A 14,875-nucleotide genomic window follows, 5' to 3' on the forward strand; every position below is an offset into this window, starting at 1 on the left:
TGATCCTTCTTCCACTCAACATAAAGCAAATTGCTACTAACAATCTGCAAGCAGGTAGACAGTGGCGACAGCCCAGGCTTCTAGTGCACCGGGGACAATGCCATTGTTCTCCAAATCTCACCCTCCCTTGCTCCCCCAACAAATTATAAGTTCCCCACTGAGCCCGAAGAAGCTTGTCGGCCTCAATTCCAAGAACTTTACACATCTAAAGCGTCTTGTTAGAAGGCTGAGAAAAGAAAAATGTTTTTCCTTTTTGTCTTTACCCCTTTGTCCTTGCAGTTCTTGATTGTCTTCTAATTGATGGCGCTTTGAGGTTCATATTCATCACTGATTTTTCCCATGCTCTTGATGGTCTGAGTCCTGATTGGGTGGACAGGGCTCTGGGAAGGTGCTGACACAAATAAAAACAAAGCTGACATGACACCTGTTTAAAAATAACAAGATTTGAAAGCTGAAAATAGAGTCTGAGATCCATGCACTGTGCAGAAATAGGAGTAATGTTTTTGTTAGGTGCTTGTAAAACTGTGAATCTGTAATAAGTTATTTCAAAAAAAGGAGAACATCTCGCATACATAATGTCTATAAAAAGGGAAAGAAGGAGAAATGAAAAGATTAATGTGTGCCACTTGGTTTCCTGAAGGTCACCTCAACATTTAGTGTAGTCTGAGAACAGGTGTGTGTGCAGGGGAGGGGGTGGTATGGAGCAAAGAGGAGTGAGACAGAAATGATGAGTAAGTACAAACGAGACAGAGAGCACATGAGCTCAAAGGTCAGGGCAAATCTGTATCCATGCATCACATTCAGAATTAAAATTGCAGTCGACCGGATGATGCCATGGCTTTTATTCCCCACAAATCCATGTTTTGAATTTTGAAGGCCGACGTTATGTGAATGCAGGGTGTATGCAGCCTTTTCTTCTACTGCCATTATTGTCTGGCACAAACCCTACAGCGTAACATTCAGCCTGCATCAATGTCATCCTCACAGTTGTGTAACTCCATCCTATCTCTGTTAGCTTGCCCTTGAGTGTCAGTCTCCATAATCTCTGTCACTCCTTAAAAAATGGATATTGAGTGGGAAGCTGCAACAGAGAAACACGTTAAACTTACCACTCCACTACAGCCTTTAAATAATGTGAGCTTCTCCAACTGGGTCATCTTGTGTTTTTCCTAGGAGTTAATTCGCACGCAATGCAATGTCCCCCTTTGAACCTACATTCGGTGTGGAGAAACAGTACACATTTGAATGAATTTGCCTTGCAGTTGACTATTTGCATATTTATTTAACTAAGGATGATCTCATCATATTTCATTGATCATCATCGAACATACCTGGAAGCTACGTTCACCAGGATTAATTAAAGTCATTTATCTAGTAAAGGTCCCTGCTGTGCTGTGATATCGCCATTTGTCTTTGTGATGATTACGATTCGGGGCAGAGAGGAATTAGCCTTCACTGGAATGCCATCTAAAGAAAAGAGACAAAAGCTCTGCGGAAAACCAGGACTGTGTGTGTGTGTGTGTGTGTGTGTGCGAGTGTGCCGTAGGGATTTACGGTGCCGCTGATGTTATTGTGTACATCAACTCACCGAGTGTATTGTCCTCACTGAACCTCCTCTTGCTCACATCACTTCCCTCTCGCCCACCCCGCTCTGTCTTTCTCTTGCATAATAGCTGCTGTGGCTGTGAGCAAGTAGCAGCGGCGATGATCTCACAGCAGCTCTCTCCGCCCACCCAGCCTGGTTGGGCTCAGCCGTTACTGAAAAGCTGCCAGTATTTCATCATCCTCTCTGTCTCCCCTTGATGACCCCAGCTGCAGCTATACCCCCAGTCGCCTCAGGGTGGCAGCGCAGCCATGCAATTTTTTTTCCTCCCTCCTTCAGCCCAGACACATTGTCCTCATTGACTGTGTGTGTGTGTGTGTGTGTGTGTGTGTGTGTCTAACGGCTGGCAGGAACACCAACCGCCTGGAGTCTGCAACGCTCTCTCTACAACAGTCTGGCACTGGCTAACACCAATAGACACAAGGGAGAGGGAAAGAGAGGAGAGAAGGAGGGAGGGAGGGGAAGGAAAGAGACTGCGGAAAAAAGGACAAAGAAAAAGGAGGGAGGGAAAATTCAATGCAGAGAGAAGGAGGAGTAATGTATAGATTGATGAAGTAAGTGAAAAAGATGGAGTAAGACAATAGGATGCTCTGGACCTTCAGGAATATAGAAAAGGAATAAGGAAAGGAAAAGGGGCTGGAAAAAAAGTCCCGAGGCAAAACAAAAAGAGAAATATACATTTAATATGAATTACAGACAAGGGGACGATATAAAGAGAGATGAGGTATGAGCACAATAGGAAGGGAACCGGAGAAAAAGGAAGTACAGGACGAGACGTTGGGGAGGCATTGACTGAGCTTGAACCTGAGTGTTTTGTATTAATGCGTCTGGGCAAAAAAACATTTGCAATGCAGAGCACATCAGTCTACCAACAGCTGGCTGAGTGAGTCTGTGTGTGAGTGTGTTAAGGTAGAGCAGGTATGTGTATTAAACATATGTGATGAGATGTGTCAGACTGGTCTGGACGAGGGCAGGAGGGTGGCAGAGCATGTTTTAATGGGCATAAAGGGGCATAAGTGGAGGAAGGAGAGGGGCTCTTAAATCAGCACCTGTCGCGTGCTGACCCGGGGGAGGTTTTGTATGAGTGGGGTGGGGGGGCTTAAAAGACGAGGGAACTGGAAAGGAAAGTGTTGGAATTCAGCCCAATCCCTTGAGGTTACCCCCACCGAATGTGATCCCCTCACTCATTACAGAGGCGGGCACAAGAGGAAGACACCAACAGACATGCACAAAATGCATGTGCACGCAGCAGAGCACGGAAAGGTGTTGGAGGTATTGTTGCACAAGGTGGAGGATGTTGGCCGATGTCCAGAGGAGGATTATATCACTTCCCTGTTGTTTTCTACCCTCTACCTCCCTGTTGCTTTCTTTTGCTTACAATACAGGGAAATCTAGTGCAGTCCAAACTGAGCCAGCGCTTCCCCTTCCTCTTACTGGCACCTCTGCACTGGCAGCTGCACGTCTTCTGGGGATTCATGCTGGTTAGTAATTTACACAACCTTAATCCAATGGCAAATCTCATCAGGGGGAAAAAACAGACATCCAGTATTCTGCACATATGTTTTTTTTTTCCTATCACAATCAGGTTTCATATCCGCAAAGTGCTTCACTGCTTTTCTCAAATACACCTTCAGGCACTAGTAATAAGGAATCTTAGCCTCCTCTTTGTTGTCCTTATTGAATATTCATATATCACTTTTATGTTCTGGAAGTGGTAATTTCCTGGAGCTGTAAGAGCAATAAAACAATCTGATCCCAAAATGATACGTATCATTTTCAGACATTAGCCCGTAAAGACTCAATGATCCCCAATAAAAAGCATTAAAGTGAGCCGTCTGGACACTTTCACTGTGCTGTGACCTCCTGCTGTGACCTTTGACCCGCAGAGTGTACGCACAATGGGGTGCAATGAAACACCAGGGATATGGTAAAGTAGTGGAACTTCCCAATGTCAATGACTTTATGGGCCAGAGAGAGGAGGAGTGGAGGAGCAGTAAGAAAAGAGGAAAGCCAAAAAGATGATAGGATAAGGAAGCAGGAGCAAATTACATACTGACACATGAACGCACACTTCTACCATTTCTTCACACACGCACATACACGGACACAAATTAGCCTACTTTGCCATTGTTTTGACTCAAGCAGCAGAGTTGAGATGTCCAAAATAATTAAGAAATTTAATTACAACTCCTTGGAGAACAGTATGGAAATGAGTGCCCATGTTTCTGTGCAGCGCACCACAGCAGCTGAGTGACAAATCCAGGGGCTAAAACACTGCTAGAAACAGCGTTACGGAGACAGTTGAAACATTAAACGACGGAGGTGACATTGAACGTGTGATGAAAGCACCCTGTCACCTGTGATAGTGGTGACATGCGGGTCTGCGTTCTCCCCCAAGCTTAAGAAGAGAGCTGTGCTGAACACGAGAGATGTCTGGAGGGGATCCTAAGGATTGGTTACGTGGCCTATGTCTGCATAATTTGATAGATTTTGGCCTAAATAAAGCAAATTAAGTTCTCATACTTTACTTTAATTGTAATATAATTCAAATTGATCAGGGCCTCCCTTCTGAAAACTTTGAAATGTGATGCAGCATAGATGACAGCCTGTCTGACTGACAGGGATTCTTATGACGCGAAAGTCACTGGTGTCGGAAATAGAAAAACACCCAGACTCAACTGTGGTCAACAAGCCATTAATCCTGCCTTGCAAACACACAGATGTGCAGCGAACAACACAATCCAATCACGTCTCCAAGCCATGGAATGCGGTCAGATGCCATAACAATATACGACATCAAAGCCTGTATGGTTGTAAGCTCCAAGGGGTTGAATAACCCCTGAGATTAGTGCTGTAAGTCATGGCAGCCACCCCTGCTCAGGGAACCAGACGTCATAAATGTCCCCAGACACTGAGAGCCGGTGTTGAGCTTGGCCTCGCTGACCCCTGGGTGGGTAGATTTTTAGTTATCCGACTCCCGAGGTTAGTCTTTGTTTGTGTCACATTGACTGTTTAAAGAGCAACGGGGCTTTGTTTTAGATGCTGATTTCTGACTTCAAGGCCAGGGATGGACTGTGTGAATAGGAGCAGCTGTTTGGTGCATCGTGGGTGCGGGTGCACTCGTGGCTTGACCCTGTGACTGTCTACCAATCTCTGTGACCTTGTAGAGCTGAGATGTCCTCGAGTGCCACTAATCTACATCAATAGAAATAAGTCATTAAGTGTTCATCGTTTCTGTCCTGCATAATTATTGATTTGCGTTAATGTTGACCCAGTTGAGGCATAATCCCATGTAATTACAGGATTCTTGGGCTGTATCTTTGTATTGTTCCAGTCCATCCACTGTGAATTGTCTTATAAAATTAGATGGAAATAAGGAAGCACGGAGCTCTGCCAACATTAGTCATCTGAGTAGAACAATCCAGTTTGAATTGATTTCCTGACATTGCGAGCGTACCCTTGGATGTGGAATCAAGTCTTCATCTCTCCTGTGATATAAATGCTTTGAATTTATTTATTTTGTATTTCTTAAATTATATTTAAATAGCAATACTTGTGTTGTGGCAATAATCCCCACATCTGGATCACCACCAGACTAGTCTTGGACGCTCCTTGTGTGGCTCAGAGACAGACAAACAAGGTTTATTTTGTTTGTTTGCTTGTTTGCTTGTTTTGGCAGAGCTCCTGGGCTGCATTTCTATGTATTTCTCAAATGTTTACATTGATTACTCTCGTTTGTGCTGCTAAGATCAAGGCTGGTTTCTGTCATCCTGGCATGTCCACGCTCCACTTCTGTGAATAACAGGTGTATGTATGAAGTGAGGACCACCCTGTGGGGGAGATACACTTGGAAAGAACATGCACAAAGCACGCACCCAACTCAAAGGAGGGCTCAGAATTAAGTGCAGCCCAAACACTGGAATGGCTGAATGAAGCAGGTTTAGATGGTCCCTTTTGACATCCGCAGGCTGCTGAGGCTCGACTAGCAGTTACAGATGGAGTTTGTGCCAACAGGGCAGATGCTGAAGCTTGGAGGTGAAAAAAATAAAGAGGGAAGAGAAGACAATAGAGAATAGCCATGATGTGTTTGGACAAGAGAAACATAATTACAGTGAATGTTCCACTTTTACACTGGTCCTGACATTTTCCTTTCTCTCCTTGCATTTTGCCTCTCTATCACAGACACACACAAACTGCTTCACATTAGCATAATCCTGTCCATGAGTGTGGGAGTCATGGTTGTGCTCCCAGGCAGGCGGTGACTTATGTTGTGTGCCTCTAATCATATTACAGTCAGCTGTAAGCTGATGTTCTTGGCATGGTCCCTTCTGATACGCATGTTATACTCAACCCTCTGCACTGGAATGAGGTTGAGGTGCCGAAAAATGTCTGACTCTGTATTTCCCCCCTCTTTGAACAGCTGTTGACTGATATTTTTCGTTGCTAAAGTTGCTCAACTTTAACACTTAACACTCGACACAAGAACTGCTAGTTCATATTTTATTAATCTATTCTAATGATGGAAGAAGCCGTACATGGACTGAACATTTTAAACATGTTGCTTTCCTGCCCACACTCAAAGTAAGTGATAGCAAAGCAGATGTTTCACCTTTTACAGCTCTTGAATAACATCCTAGTAATAGATAGTAATACATCCAGAAGCATAGATCCAATTCACAAAAAGCAGCATCAGTTTTCTGCCCTGTGTGACTCAGCATCCACTTAAAAGCCACCAGTAAATTTCCCATCAAATCACATCTCAAGAACTCTGTCTTGGTTTCCTTTGAGGGTTTAAAATACAATAACAATACAATATATTGCCTGGGATCTTTTTCTTTTTACAGAAGTTACAGTAGTTATTTTAATAGAAACTACTACTACAACATTACAAGGTCCATCAACATCAAACATCAAACATCCTAGATCAGAACCTAGGACTATTACTGCATGGAAAAGTTTGGGAAGACATTATGCTTGGTCCAATTTGATCAAGGAAAGTGAACTTAGTTTTTTTCTTGCTACATATGTCAGTGGTTTTGATTGGCCTTTTAGCAAAGCAGGTGCTGCAGTAGTGCTCCTTTAAGGTTGATTGGTAGGTTTGCCAAATATAGTGTTTCCTGGATAAACATTTGTGAAAGACAAATGAGTAACATCTGTTCATCCTAAATGATGATGGTGACAGGTTTGTTAGACTAGCGGAACAGAGATCAAGAGCAAATAGATAACTACAGACAAATCTTTAATCACATTTAAAGAGCTGAGGAAGAAGGTCTGTGTTGACTTAGCAGCACATAGAGATCCGCTTGTTTGCTGCTCCTCAAGTGAAGTGGAACACACCAGTTAAACTCTATCAGATGCTTGTAGTGTTTGATAATATTCAACATAAGGCTCTCATCTGTTTTGTACCCCACACAGTTGCATAGGCGTAATTTGTGCGCACACACAATAGTATTGACATTATCATTTCATCCTACACATCCTCTTTGATGGTCTACGCACATGAAGGTTCCTGCAAGTCACAAAGGCTCGTTGGAGTCGTTGTGGTGAGGCTGCCCAGGGAGCCAGGCGGATTCACTGCTCCATCGCTGCACACAAGGCATCAATCATCATCATCACCACCTGACAAACAGAGGAATTCACACAGAGGAAGTCAGCTGTATTGCTAACGGATGTAGTATACATTACGGCCGCACACACACACACAGTCGGCGTGTGTTCTCAGCTACCGGTACTGGTAGCCGAGCACGCACACGGCGAACTCCTCTGTCCCACATCTCACCCTCCATGACATCACAGCGCCATATGAGCTTGACTGACAGGCGGTCTGTTTGTTTTCCTCTTCAAGACAGAGTCCATTTCCTGTGCTCCCTTTGTTTTAGACTGTAGATTAAAAAACGTTCTCCCTTTTAAATGCTGTGTTTACATTGTGTGAGCGCTTTGAGGGAAAGCACAAAGCCGCCACACAGTGGGTGGATTATAAACTTGGACTGAGTTTCAAACAGACTGAATTTATAAACACAGAATTCCCCCACACTCAACTCGCGGGTCTCAGCCTGCTAGCGTATTACTATAGATCAAACACAGATGAGGCCTATCCTTAAACTTTGATGCATTTGTGAATGTGTCCGCGCTTTCGTTGTGTTTGCACCTATTTGTGCTTTGCAAGAAAGTTGCATAGGAGGTAATTTTCCTTTATTTTTTACCTGGTGTTACCTGTCACACCTGGGCGTGTGTATCGGCAGCGCATCCTCAGCAGCACCTTGCTGTTGTGATCTCTGGTTGCCATGTTGTCCTGAGGCACGCGAGGGTGGATGACCTGGGGTCTCTGTGTCTTATCGGAGGACTACAAGTGCCTGAATGCCCATTATGTGCCAGCTGTTCAGAATGAGGAGTAATTGCACTGTTGGCAAAGGTCCACGTGTGCCCCAGCTCTGTGGCTTCCCCCCACCCTGGGCACCCTGCCAAGCCCTCCCGCACACTGCCTCCCTGACCCATCCTACCATTACCAAACAGCACCCCACCCCACCCCACACTCAGGCCCACCCCCACGCCTCAGCACCCAACCCACATCATTCTCCAAAAAGTCTTCCACCCATTACCACCAGCCCTGTATTCCACATTCCTAGGGGGGCACTGGTTAAATCTAATCCCATAATAAGACAGTCAGCTGTCCAGCAAAAGAAAGAGAACTTTCCTCTGGTAAATTCTAGACTTCCTTTTTACTTTTTTCCCTCCCTTCTTTTTACCCCAAGTGGAGGCAAGATGACACTTTGGGCCCCTTAGGCCAGTTGTCTTTGTCTTTCTTCATTGATGATTAAGCCTTTCTTCCTTTCTCCTGCTCCCTTACTCCCTCAGTTTTTTGTCAGTGGTATAAGATTGCCTCTGTGTTGGGTCCAGGCTCCTTGAACAGACACTTCGGAAGGCCACATTACCAAAGAGCCGCATAACTCTGTTGTGTGAGACCATACACACACACACAGACACACACACACAAACAATCATTTTAACTCTACGAACACACAGATGCAAGCAATTTAAACATTACATTGCCAAGTCCTTTAACATAGCTGTGTCCCGCCTGCAATTCACTTGGCAAATGACATAGTTGGGACATCATTATCTTGAGTTAAAAGGTGAAACATAATTTCATAGGAATTTGTAGCTTTTAACCAAATTAACGCAGCCTGTTTTACATCCATGCTAGGTGGAAAGAAAATTGAATTTGTGAAAATAGTATAGTGATTTTCCTACAGTCAAAGCAGTCCTCTGTGACTTTCACTGTAAATGCATCAACCCACAGGGCAAAATGAAATCGCTCCAGAAATTCAGTGATTGGACAAACATCTGAATGTGTTAATGAGGCTACGCTTACATCAATTATTAGTTAATGTGATTAAAAGGATTAGACTTTTCACAGAAAATGAATTGTGTGTGTGTGTGAGTATTAGTTTAAGCTGATTGTAATTAAATTATTGTGCTTTTGTTGTAAGTGCTAAATGGTGTTGGGAAGTGTGGTTGGAGGGAGGATGCTTCAATGTAAAGTTTTCTTGCCTGTATGGTTTTCATGTAGACGGAGATGTCCCTGTGTTCGTAGTTATTAGGTCAGTGTGTGACGAGGGACAGAATCAGGGCACAAGTGTGTGTTTGCTCGCATGTTGCTAGGTTAGAAGTGTGTGTCTATGTGGAAATGACTAGTCTGGGTTATCAGCTTCAGGAGCCTGGGAAATGTTACAGGCTGAGCTACACACAGAACAGATAAAGACAGGGATTCAGAATGGGCGAGAAAGAAGAAGAGAAAGAAATAAGGAAACAATAGAATTTCTTAACTGTGGATTAATTTATTCTTCTTCTTAAGATATTGGTGAAAACAGGAAAAAATATGCATCTTAGAAGTTTTAGATTTCTGTAACACCATTGAGACCACTACGTGATATTTTTTCTCTTTCATCACTTTGAACGCTGAGTGTTTTACTTTCCTGCTGCTATAATAAGATCAGATGCCTCTTTCTGTGTCTCTGCTGCAGTATTTACACTGCCTATTTATTCTAGTAACATGAAAAATGATGTAAGGCGGGGGTAGGGTAATGTTGGTTGTGGTCACTGGGGGTGAAAAACCAAAACAACAGATGGAGTGTGTAGTGTATTTAACCCAGATTGTACCTCTCTAATCCTGTCTTCACTACAAGAATGTCCACATTGCATGCAGGACCTGACCATTCGGATTTGGACCTGGCTGAGCCGGGGATAACATGGTAGCTAAGTAAGTGTTGTGTCTCACATTGGAGCACATTAGTGCATATTAGATAGATAGCACTCAAAGCCAAGGTCACTTATTACACCATGATCATCAAGGAAATGGTTATCCTGCTTGCAAAGCTTATGCTCCAACATTTTAACTAGTGGCCATCATTAACATTGTTTTATAGCATTATTATAAGATAACAATTGTATATGAAATAATTTATCTACAATTAAGTTTTGTGTATATATCTACATTGGCAAGAAATTCGAATCTTTTTTGTTTTCTGCATTAATTTGTCATAAAACATGATCTGACCTTTAACAAATATAATGCGCCTGAAATAATAAACACAAAATAAATTCTGATCTTTCATGTCCTTATTGAGAACAACCATAAAAAAACCTCATAGTGCTAGTGGGAAAAAGTCTTTTAATACCTTGCAGTTAATAACTGGTCTGGACTGGAAGCTTCTTTTGGCGAGGCATGGCTCACATAAGCATATTGATCTTGTGCAGAGCAAATTCAAAAAGTTAAAGTGTTTTTTGTGTCAGTCAAAGTAGCTTCAGTCTACATCTCCAAACACAAAAAAGAATCCAGATATGCTAGCACTTGACTCCAGTTAGCCTTTTTGAGATCCAAATTCACATACTTTTTCTACTAGCACTATGAGGTTTTTATGGTTGTTCTTAATAGAGACATTAAAGGTTAGAATTAAACACATCATATTTGTTAATACTCATGACTTAGATGAAGGTCAGATAACGTTTTATGAGAAATTAATGCAGAAAACCACAAAATATCAAAATGTTCACATACTATTTCTTGTCACTGTATATATATTAACATTAGGAGTACATAGAGGACAGTAGTAGCAGCTGGTGACAAATCTTGCTCAGTGTATCAGTTGCGGTAAATTTGCATGACTCATTTATGGTGAGCAGTTGGGGTGGGGGTTGAGGGAGCTAGACAGTCAGCTGTCAAGGGCTTAAAAGGGGTGATGGGGCAGCTTCCGTCAGCTGATTTAGTGGAGGAGGGGATAGCGTCGGTCAATTCTCGGGGTCTAGAATGGGCGGGGGGGCTTAGTTGTTGCTGTGTTGGCTGAATCAGTCAGAAGACATAACATCATTAGTTGACCTTATAAAGCAAGGTCAGCGGTGGGATTACCAAATCAAGCCACATGACGCACTCCCTACCTCCCATGGTAGACTACTTACACCTCTACACAATAACCAGTCCTATAATTTGTAATTTGTTAACATCTTATGCTAACTCTACATTTAATTTTGAAGATTGCTATTGTCTCTAGGCACACATCCTTACATCTTCGACCCCCAACCCTCTTCTCTTACGTCCTGCTCCCCATTACGCTCGGCTTCGTTCTTTGCCCTTTAATACTTCCCCCCTGCACAGACCCCCTCTTCGCCCCTTGGCCTCCACAACACTGCCACTGCAGTTAGGCACTGTCGCCTGTCCAAGGTCAGAGAGAATAAATTGGGCTTTCTAGGTCAGGCCAGTGATCTTGCTGGGTGCAAGGGATTGTGCAGTAAATTAGTTGATAAGAAATCCCTAATTACAAACCCCTAATCTGTCTCAAGGTGCCAGTTTCCAGCTTAATTGTTGTACCAGCTGCTTTAAGTGTAGGACAGAATGAGTAGGAGAAGTGCAAGAGTTCGGAGGTGATCTAAAGGTCGAGCTATAAAAATATGTCTGAACAAAATAATTGTGTGAATGTATGATATGTGAAACATAATTTGATATAAATATTCAGCACAACAACATATTCAGGTCTTATCGTGGGTTGGCAAGTTACTTCTGCAACATTGTTGACTTCCTCACAATAACATAATGATATTATTAGTGTTAGCTCACAATTAGAAGTGTGAAATTACCCTTGGTATTGAGTTGTTCTCTCCCCGATGGCATCATAGCAGCTCAGTATTTATCCCTCTAGACAGTCAATGGTGGCTGGTCAGCTTTTCTGTTGATTCTACCTGCAGTCAATACAATCCCAGGGCTGACAGTGCAGAATGCAAGCCAGACAAGGATTAATGGGCCTGTAATGGGATCAGAACCAGCCGTTGGTACAGGGCTTCCACGGTTTAACCAAATTGTCTCATGTTAGAGATGTTCCATCATGGTTTTTAAATAAAGGTATGTTTTTGAAGAGTAGCCAGATTCAATTTGAAGCGTAGACATGCATTATATCTGCTTGATTTTAGAGAGTACAATTTGGGGATAGTAGAGATTAAAATACGCATAGAAACAGAGTCACAGACTCTCAGATCTGCTGAGTTTTTACATTTGTCAGAAGTTAATGAAAGAAAGAAAGAAAAGAAAGAAAAGATTAAACCTCAACAGTAGCTCTGTTCATGCATTGTAACCTTAAATTCTCAAATCTGTTAATGGTGCATTAAACACTACTGTACTTTGAGTTGTACACAATTAGGTAATCGATATAAAATAGGCAGATCTGTGACTGTGGAATTGAGCTGTGACAGAGGTCATGGGCAAATGATAGCAACCAGTCAGAAAAGGCCAATTTAATCAGCAGGGTTACAAACAGGAGGATGTGAGGTCAAGGGTCAAGGCCTTGTCTATGGGCTCTCTATTGTCGAGACAGCTGTAAACTGTGTTCCTCATTAGCATAATCTCAATAACGACTAATCTCTATAATATTGCTAAAAGTTCCTTAAGAACAAGATCTATACATGACTATAGGTCTTAATTAAGAATTAATTAGATTGTTGATCAGGAAAAATTAAGTAAATTGCAGAATTCACTCTAGTCTGTGTAAAACAAAATGTTCACATAACAGCTCTTACTTTTACTGAAATTACTGCAGTTCAGAAAGACATCGGACCGATCACTGGTTGTTGTGCTACTGAGCGGACTATTCAAAGTTGTGTTGCTGCAACCTTAGTTAGATTCCTGGGGAGATGCACATCAAGGCGGGGCATAGGGTGTAGCACAGGGTGTGGGGCTACAGCAATGCCATGTCAAAGATTTGCTGCAGAAGCATAGGGTAGCCTTTGTTGAGAAGTTTAGTTTCAAGATGTTGTTAAATCTGTGCATGTGTGGCAGTTTAGGATTTTAGGAGTTTAGGATGCTCATACCAGATCCACAGTACATACCTACATGATTATAAACCATCAACACAACCGATCTGGTCACATTTTAACACTGAAATTGAGCATTAAAGGCCAGTAATGTGAATGTGAATTTTTTTATACAAAATATCACAAAATGCAATAATGTTTACACCACTAAATGACAGTGTTGTAATGTTTTTAAGTTATTAAACTAAACTAAACAAATTTTCTTTTTATGAGTATTTCTTCCTCTGGAAAACACTGTAAAGGACAAAATGTTGTTCAAATGGTTTTAATCATTAATGTCTCGACATTATCTGATTTAAAAAGCTGTGGGAAATAAAACAAAGTAAAGGCAATGTTTATTGTAAATCAGCAAAAAAGCAGGAGACTTTTGTTTCTATTCAGCTTGGAGAGTAGACTGACTGGTGTGTGGGAAACATATGATCTGCACTGATGACACTAATTAAATCAAACACCTGAATACCTGCTCAGAACTGAGACAACACTGTCAATGCAGAACACACAGAGCCTTCTCTGTCTCAATCTATCATTACGTTTCTCTAGCTGTTTTTTCTCCCCAGTTTTGTTCGAACATGTCTGATCTCAAACACAGTTAATGAAATGTGACAAACAATCAACAGGATGGGTCTAAACTAAATGAGTTTCTGCCACGAGCTTCTCTACAGTACATTGCGGCACAAATTCGGCATTGATAATCTAAAAATTGAAGGAGAAATGCAGAACATGGGGAGAAAGAGAGTGATGAAATGTGGAGAGAGGGTGAACAGCAAAACAAGCAGCAGAGGGAGTGACAGGAATAGAAAAAAGTCCAAAGCGGGATGAACAGAAGGCTGTGTAGATGGGAGTGTGTGTATTTTTTTATTGGTGTCATAAGCGGAGAAATCAATAAAAGAGGTGAAAAAGCCTTCTGGTTTTAAGAGCCTCATCACCGCGGCAATTAAAGGGGCCTTCAAAGAGTCCGTCTAATCAGAGGTTAAATAAAGATAGGAGAAGGCGGCGCTTTGAATGGCCCTGCTCTTGTAATCTAACACCTACTGCCCTGCACTCAGTGGCCCCTCTTGCAGTGTGTGTGTGTGTGTGTGTGTGTCTGTGCATACACTTTCCTGTGTCTTTTCTCCAGTCACACACACGTTTGTGTACAGAGTGCCCGGACGTGTTTCTGACAGCTTGTATGTGGTTAACAGACTCTTAAAAGGCAGATTAACTAATTTAATCTCCCTTTCTGCATCCTTCTCTGTCAGTCTCTCATATCTGACCTCTGCCTAAACCGAAGTGAGACAAAGCAGATATGTATGCTCAGCTTATGTGTTGTAGTAACTGCGTGGCAGTCTACCCTCTGTACCCGTGACCCTTCCGCTTACCTGCCGTCTTATCTGCCGCACCATAGTCATTCGTCATGTGTGTAGGTTCTCACCATGATAAGGTGCCGGCCGGTGAGTCAATACCGCAGCCTTGGGTCTGTCTTCATGAGCCTCTCCCTGCTTTAAGAGGCGCTGTGTGGACAGAGCAGATTCCAGGCTGAGGAATGAGTTTGCTTTAGGCACACAGAGGCTAAGATAGACAGGTGAAAAAGGCCCATTACACAACGTCATTGCATGTCATTCAGCAGTGTTAAAGTTTACAGGGCAGGTTGCTTCAGTTCAGCCTTGGATTGTGGAGTTGAACATTATATACATTCATATGTTTAATGCAGATAAGGGCAAATATATATATATATATATATATACATACACACACATACAGGGTCGGTTTTCAATAGCTCTTTCCGTTTCTGATAGAAGAAGAATACCTGCATTCATTGCATTGTCGACTTAAAGCTGCACTAATAAATGTTTTTACGCTTACAATTCATTGAATGGCTGTTTGAAGGGCAAAATAAGATGCACAGCAACTTGTCACAAACTCTCAGGCTCTACT

This window comes from Anabas testudineus, chromosome 24, assembly GCF_900324465.2.
Source record: "Anabas testudineus chromosome 24, fAnaTes1.2, whole genome shotgun sequence".
Taxonomy (NCBI): Eukaryota; Metazoa; Chordata; class Actinopteri; order Anabantiformes; family Anabantidae; genus Anabas; species Anabas testudineus.